Source organism: Pristiophorus japonicus, unplaced genomic scaffold (assembly GCF_044704955.1).
Source record: "Pristiophorus japonicus isolate sPriJap1 unplaced genomic scaffold, sPriJap1.hap1 HAP1_SCAFFOLD_33, whole genome shotgun sequence".
Lineage (NCBI taxonomy): Eukaryota > Metazoa > Chordata > Chondrichthyes > Pristiophoridae > Pristiophorus > Pristiophorus japonicus.
In genome coordinates, this window is record NW_027253106.1 from 2092646 (window position 1) to 2100866 (window position 8221).

The following is an 8221-nucleotide window of genomic DNA, read 5'->3' on the forward strand; positions in this document are numbered from 1 at the left end:
CTCTGCTTTATGTATTGAAGCCCGCTAGCTATGCATTCTAGTTGACTCCACTCAGCATTATGACCTGGCTTGAGGGTCTTATTGTTTCTATTTAACAATCTGGAGGTCCGAGTGTTCTATTTGATTAATTCAAGCATGTGGTCATCGCTTGCAAGGGCAGCATTTGTTGCCCACACCTAATTTCATTGTTAATGTGCTGGTGAGCAACCATATGCACCTTAATGGCTCGCTTCGACATTTCAGAGAGTAGTTAAGAGTCAACCACGTTGCTGTGGGTCTGGAGTCACATATAGGCCCAGACTGGTAAGGTCGGCAGATCCCCTTCCCTGAAGGAGATTAGTGAATCAGACGGGTTTGTTACGATAATCGTCACCATTATTGATACTTTTAATTTCCAGATTAATTTAAATGAATTTAATTTACCCTACTCTAATGGTGGGCTGTAATTTCCTGTCTCTGGAATACTAGTTCAGTATAATAAAAATCAAACCACTATGATTGACCGCCTGTGTAATGTGTTCGAAGGGTTGAATTACTCCACCTGTTCGTTTACAACAGTTGGAGGTAAGGAATGGCAACCCCCTGGTCCGGTGACTGAACCATCATGTCACTATTAATTGCCTCCACATGTTTAATGTCTCGAGGTTCGGAATGACACCTCCTGTCCTTGTGTGTAATAACACAAGAGTCCTTTATTATAAACTGCCTCGTGTGGCTACCCGGTCTCTATGAGTCCTACTTCGGTTAAGAACAAGATCCGACTTCTTGTATTGCCTAAATGACATCCGACAGTAGCGCACTCTGGTGTCAGATAACTCACGCATAAATATATTACACTGTGCATCAGGATAAGGGACGGAATGTCATCCCCCTGGTCCTGTGTAATCGGCTCGAGTGGTTGAATGGCCTCCTCCTCTTTCTGTACAACAGGTTCGTGGGTTTGGCAATCCATTCTCGTCATCTATGCAGCAGCTGCGGGCGACAGAACAGAGTTCCACTGTTCTTCCACGTGTCCTTTGCAAGTTTTTGAGCGGTTAATGGACTCAGCCTGTCAGAGGCTCGACGTCTTGCTCCTGTTACTGTGCAAATGACCCAGTGCGCCCAGAGAATTCAGTGGATAATTGGAGCCTTTGTGTGACAGCAAGTGCAGGGGCCGCAGTTTCACATCTCTGATGAATTGATTTGCTGCAAATTTGATTGTGCTGCCCAGGAAACATCAAATCCTGACCTAAAATCCGTCTCTGGTGGGACACAAAGCCACAATTTTTGAATGCCTGATATGACGTTGAATAAAAGTCTATTTGTCTGATATTTCGCAGCGATCTTTGGACTGTTATAACAAATCAATCGTGTAGCTGCGATGGCCGAGTGGTTAAGGCGTTGGACTTGAAATTCAATGGGGTTTCCCCGAGCAGGTTCGAACCCTGCTCGCAGCGATTCGAAAGGAAATATTTTGCTCTTTGATTTGATCAATGGAATCAAATCGTACTTTTCTCCACTGCCTTTTATTACACTGATTGATGCGGAGCTGATGTTCGAATTGTCAACACTATTAATTTGCAGGCATTAATTAGTGATGGTTGGTTTGTTGGAAACTATTTGCAAAGATCAGTGAGAAATATGCACAGGAAACAGAATGAAAAAATATATTTTAATAAAGAGCCCTGCAAGGAAATCACCTTCAGCTGATGAGTGTGAACATGGTTTGGTTTTTAAAGTTGAACAACATTTTACAAAACACCAGCACAAGCCTCAAATCTGCAATTTTCTGCTAACATTAGGGTTTGCACCAAAGTGAGACGCCTTAGCCAAATGGCCACGCGCTCGCTGCAGTTCAGAGCAGCGTAATGGTGAGAATGAGGGATTACACACGGGTATTGTATTTATTGCTGCTTGATATTTTCCACTGCAGACCAATCACCAGCAGTGAGCCATTCTGTGATTGAAATGCGAGACGTGGTAACGCCGCGGATGATAAGCAAACGTCCATTAAATGCTGCAAACACGCCGCAGGTCCATGAGCTCTTTGCAGAACTAATGTTTTGCAGCATTGCTTCAATGTATTGCAAGGTCCCGTGTGAGATGTTTTCCGAAATGTTTAAGCTGCTATAAAATACTGTCACCTTACCACGAAGAATAAAATAAATAGCCAGTCCGTGAATAAAACCCGCTACTTTGGCATGGTTCGCATCAAGCTCCAAAAATAGAGCTCGCCCACCTTATTAATATGCACTTTTTTCAGACGCTGTGAAAGAAAAAAAACTTTCATTTCTACATCGACTATCACCTCATGATTTTCCAAAGCAGTTCGCAGCAAATTAAGTACATCTAAATTGTGTTCACTGTTGTCATGTAGGAAATGCAAAAAATGACAGCATGGAAGGAGGATATTTCAGCCCATCGTGCAGGTGCCGGCCGACCAAGACCTTCCCAGCCTGAATCCCACTTTCCAGCTCGATGTCCGCTCTGTAGGTTACTACAATTTGAAATGCTCATGCAAGTATTTTTAAATTTGGTGAGGGTTCCTGCCGCTACCAGCCAATCAGGCAGCGAGTTCCAGACTCCCACGACAAACTCATAGCTTGTCGCAACAGCTGAACTTCCCGAATAAAATTAAATATATTTCCCTTGGTTGTTAACCACTCTGCCAAGCGAAACAAGTCCTTCCTACCCACTAGGTTTTGGTCTCTGATAATTTTATACACCTAAATAAGGTCTCGCCTCAGCGTCCTCTGTTCAACAGCAAACAGAACATCATTTCCAATCTTTCCTTAAAGCAAAATTCTCCAATCCAGGCAACATTCTTGTAATCTCCTCTGCACCCTTTCCAGTGCAATCACATATTTCCTGAAATGTGGTGACCATAACTGAACACAGTACTGCAGCTGTTTTATACAGTTGAAGTATAACCTCCTTGCTCTTGTATTCAATGCCGCGAGAAATATAGTGAAATATTCAACATGCCTTTTGAACCACATGATCTACCTGGCCTGCTACGTTCAGGAATCTGTGGACCTGCACTCCGCACTCCCTTTTCCCCCCTACATATTTCAGCATCGTACTAATTAATGTCTATTACCTTGCCTTGTTAGACCTCCTCAAATGCATTACCTTACAATTATCCGAATTGAATTATTTGCTGATATGTCAATCCCGCCATCCCGGCCTTCAGTCTGGTGAACCTTCGCTGCACTCCTTCAATTGCAAGAATGTCCTTCCTCAAGTTAGGAGACCGAAACTGTACACAATACTCCAGGTGTGGCCTCACCAAAGCCCTGTTCAACTTTATTAACACCTCCCTGCCCCTCTACTCATATCCCCTCGCTATGAAGGCCAACATATCATTTGCGTTCTCAACTGCCTGCTCTACCTGCATGCCAACCTTCAGTGACTGATGCACCCCGGTGTCGTTGCACCTCCCCTTTTCCTAATCTGTCACCATTCAGATAATAGTCTGTCTCTCTGTTTTTACAAACAAAGTTGTTAAGCTCACATTTATCCATATTATACTTCATCAGCCAGGTCTTTTCCCACTCACCTATCCTATCCCCGTCACTCTGCTGCCTCATAGCATCCTCCTTGCTGCTCAAACTGCCACCCAACTTATTGTTATCCGCGAACTTGCAGATACTACATTTAATCTCCTCGTCTAAATCATTAATGTACAATGTAATCATCTGTGACCCCAGCACAGAAACTTGTGGTACCCCACGAGTCACTGCCTGCCATACTGAAAAGTACCCATTTAATCCTACTCTTTGCTTCCTGTCTGCAACAAGTTCTCAATCCACGTCAGCACACTACTCCCAGTCCCAAGTGCTTCAACTGTGCACATTAATCTCTTGTGTGGGATCATGTCGAAAGCCTTTTGAAAGTCCAAATATACCACATCAACTGGTTCCCCCTTATCCACTCTACTGGAAACATCTTCAAAAAATTCCAGAAGATTTGTCAAGCATGATTTCCCTTTCACAAATCCATGCTGACTTTGACCTATTATGTCACCTCTTTCCAAATACGCTGCTGTGACATCCTTAATAATTGATTCCATCATTTTACCGACGACCGATGTCAGGCTGACCGATCTATAAATCCCTGTTTTCTCTCTCCCTCATTTTTGAAAAAGTGCGGTTACTTTGGCACTCTATAGAAACTGATCCAGAATCTATGGAATGTTGGAAAATGACTGTCAATGTATCCGTTCTTTCCAAGGCCACCTCTTTAAGTACTCTGGGATGCAGACCATCAGGCCCTGGGGATTTATCAGCCTTCAATCACTTCAATTTCCCCAACACAATATCCTGACGAATAAGGATTTCCCTCAGTTCCTCCTTCTTACCAGACCCTCTGACACCTTTTATATCCGGAAGGTTTTTGTGTCCTCCTCAGTGGATACAGAATCAAAGTACTTGTTCAATTGGTCTGCCATTTCTTTGTTACCAGTTATGACTTCCCCGATTCTGATTGCTGCGGACCTACGTTTGTCTTTATGAACATTTTTCACTGTACATATCTATAGGAGCTGTTGCAGTACATGTCAATGTTGCCTGCAAGCTTCTTCTCCTAGTCTATTTTTCCTGCCCTAATCAAATCCTTTGTCCGCCTCTGCTGAGTTCTAAATTTCTCCCAGTTCCCGGGTATGCTGACATTTCGGACAATTTTTATGCCACTTACTCCGCTTTGATATTATCCTTGATTTCCATTAATAGCCACGGTTGAGCCACCTTCCCTTTATTATTGTTTATGCCAGACAGGGATGTACAATTGTTGGAGTTCATCCACGCGGTCCCTAAATGTCTGCCGTTGCCCATCCACTGTCTACCCTGAAGTATCATTCTCCAATCTATCCTAGCCAATTCACGCCTCATGCCTTCGAAGTTATCCTTCTTTAAGTTCTGGAACATGGTCTCTGAATTAACTGTTTCATTCTCCATCCTAATGCAGAATTCCACCATATTATGGGCACTCTTGCCCAAGGGGCCTCGCCCAACGAGATTGCTAATTAATCCTCTCTCATTACACAACACCCAGTCTAAGATGGCCTCCCCCCCCAAGTTGGTTCCTCGACATATTGGTCTAAAAAAACATCCCTTATGCACTCCAGGAAATCCTCCTCCAACGTATTGCTTCCAGTTTGGTTAACGCAATCTATGTGCATATTAAAGTCACCCATTATAACTGCTGCACCTTTATTGCATCCACCCCTAATTTCATGTTTGATGCCCTCCCCAACATCACTACTACTGTTTGGAAGTCTGTACACAACTCCCACTAACGTTTTTTGCCCTTTGGTATTCTGCAGCTCTACCCATATAGATTCCACATCATCCAAGCTAATTTCTTTCCTTACAATTGCATTATTTCCACTTTAACCAGCAACGCCACCGCGCCTCCTTTTCCTTTCTGTTTATCCTTCCTCAATGCTGAGTACCCTTGGATGTTGACTTCCCAGCCTTTGTCATCCTGGAGCGATGTCTCCATGGTGCCAACCACATCGTATCCGTTAACTGCTATCTGCATAGGTAATTCGTCCACCTCATTCCGAATACTTCTCGCATTGAGGCACAGAGCCTTAAGGCTTGCCTTTTTAACACACTTTCACACTTTAGAACTTTGCTGCAACGTGGCTCTTTTTGTCTTTTGCCTTGTGATTCTCTGCCCTCCACTTTTACTCATCTCCTTTCTGTCTGTTAAAAGGGTGTTAAAAAAGCAAGCGTGAAGGCTTTGTGTCTTAATGCAAGGAGTATCCGCAATAAGGTGGATGAATTAACTGTGCAAATAGATGTTAACAAATTATGATGTGATTGGGATTACGGAGACGTGGCTCCAGGATAATCAGGGCTGGGAACTTAACATCCAGGGGTATTCAACATTCAGGAAGGATAAAATAAAAGGAAAAGGAGGTGGGGTAGCATTGTTGGTGAAAGAGGAGATTAATGCAATAGTTAGGAAAGACATTAGCTTGGATGATGTGGAATCTATATGGGAAGAGCTGCAGAACACTAAAGGGCAAAAATCGTTAGTGGGAGTTGTGTACAGACCTCCAAACAGTAGTAGTGATGTTGGGGAAGGCATCAAACAGAAAATTAGGAGCAGTAAAGGTGCAGCAGTTATAATGGGTGACTTTAATATGCACATAGATTGGGCGAGCCAAACTGGAAGCAATACGGTGGAGGAAGATTTCCTGGAGTGCATAAGGGATGGTTTTCTAGAAAAATATGTCAAGGAACCAACTAGGGGATAGGCCATCTTAGACTGGGTGTTGTGTAATGAGAGTGGATTAATTAGCAATCTCATTGTGCGAGGCCCCTTGGCGAAGAGTGACCATAATATGGTGAAATATTGCATTAGGATGGAGAATGAAACAGTTAATTCAGAGACCATGGTCCAGAACTTAAAGAAGAGTAACTTTGAAGGTATGAGGCATGAATATGCTAAGATAGATTGGCTAATGATACTTAAGGGGTTGACTGTGGATGGGCAATGGCAGACATTTAGAGACCGCATGGATGAACTACAACAATTGTACATTCCTGTCTGGTGTAAAAATAAAAAAGGGAAGGTGGCTCAACCGTGCTATCTAGGGAAATCAGGGATAGTATTACAGCCAAGGAAATGGCATACCAATTGGCCAAAAATAGCAGCGAATCTGGGACTGGGAGGAATTTAGAACTCAGCAGAGGAGGACAAAGGGTTTGATAGGGCAGGTAAAATGGAGTACGAGAAGAAGCTTGCATGGAACATTAAGCCGGATTGCAAAAGTTTCCATAGGTATGTAAAGAGAAAAAGGTTAGTAAAGACAAACGTAGGTCCCCTGCAGTCAGAATCAGGGGAAGTCATAACGGGGAACAAAGAAATGGCAGACCAATTGAACAAGTACTTTTGTTCAGTACTCAATTACGAGGACACAAACAACATTCCGGATATAAAAGGGGTCAGAGGGTCTAGTAAGGAGGAGGAACTGAGGGAAATCTTTATTAGTCGGGAAATTGTGTTGGGAAATTGATGGGATTGACGGCCGATAAATCCCCAGGGCCTTATGGACTGCATCCCAGAGTACTTAAGGAGGTGGCCTTGGAAATAGCGGATGCATTGACAGTCATTTTCCAACATTCCATTGACTCTGGATCAGTTCCTATCGAGTGGAGGGTAGCCAATGTAACCCCACTTTTAAAAAAAGGAGGGAGAGAGAAAGCAGGGAATTATAGACCGGTCAGCCTGACCCCAGTAGTGGGTAAAATGATGGAATCAATTATTAAGGATGTCATAGCAGCGCATTTGGAAAATGGTGACATGATAGGTCCAAGTCAGCATGGATTTTTGAAAGGGAGATAATGCTTGACAAATCTTCTGGAATTTTTTGAAGATGTTTCCAATAAAGTGGACAATGGAGTACCAGTTGATGTGGTATATTTGGACTTTCAGAAGGTTTTCGACAAGGTCCCACACAGGAGATTAATGTGCAAAGTAAAAGCACATGGGATTGGGGGTAGTGTGCTGACGTGGATTCAGAACTGGTTGTCAGACAGGAAGCAAAGAGTAGGAGTAAATGGGTACTTTTCGGAATGGCAGGCAGTGACTAGTGGGGTACCGCAGGGTTCTGTGCTGGGGCCCCAGCAGTTTACATTGTACATTAATGATTTAGACGAGGGGATTAAATGTAGTATCTCCAAAATTGCGGATGACACTAAGTTGGGTGGCAGTGTGAGCTGCGAGGAAGATGCTATGAGGCTGCAGAGTTAGTTGGATAGGTTTGGTGAGTGGGAAAATGCGTGGCAGATGAAGTATAATATGGATAAATGTGAGGTTATCCTCAATGGTGGTTAAAACAGAGAGACAGACTATTATCTGAATGGTGACAGATTAGGAAAAGGGAAGGTGCAACGAGACCTGGGTGTCATGGTACATCAGTCATTGAAGGTTGGCATACACGGACAGCAGGCGGTTAAGAAAGCAAATGGCATGTTGGCCTTCATAGCGAGGCAATTTGAGTACAGGGGCAGGGAGGTGTTGTTACAGTTGTCCAGGGCCTTGGTGAGGCCACACCTGGAGTATTGTGTACAGTTTTGGTCTTCTAACCTGAGGAAGGACATTCTTGCTATTGAGGGAGTGCAGCGAAGCTTCACCAGACTGATTCCCGGGATGGCGGGACTGACCTATCAATAAAGATTGGATCAACTGGGCTTGTATTCACTGGAGTTCTGAAGAGTGAGAGGGGACC

The 8221-nt window shown here is 43.6% G+C and overlaps 1 non-coding gene across 1 annotated transcript; it reads left to right on the forward strand.

Moving 5' to 3' along the window:
* The first annotated feature begins 1354 nt into the window (after positions 1 to 1354).
* On the forward strand, positions 1355 to 1436 carry trnas-uga (transfer RNA serine (anticodon UGA)). The gene has a single exon. It is a non-coding gene; the product is annotated as a tRNA-Ser (tRNA).
* Positions 1437 to 8221: the final 6785 nt, after the last annotated feature.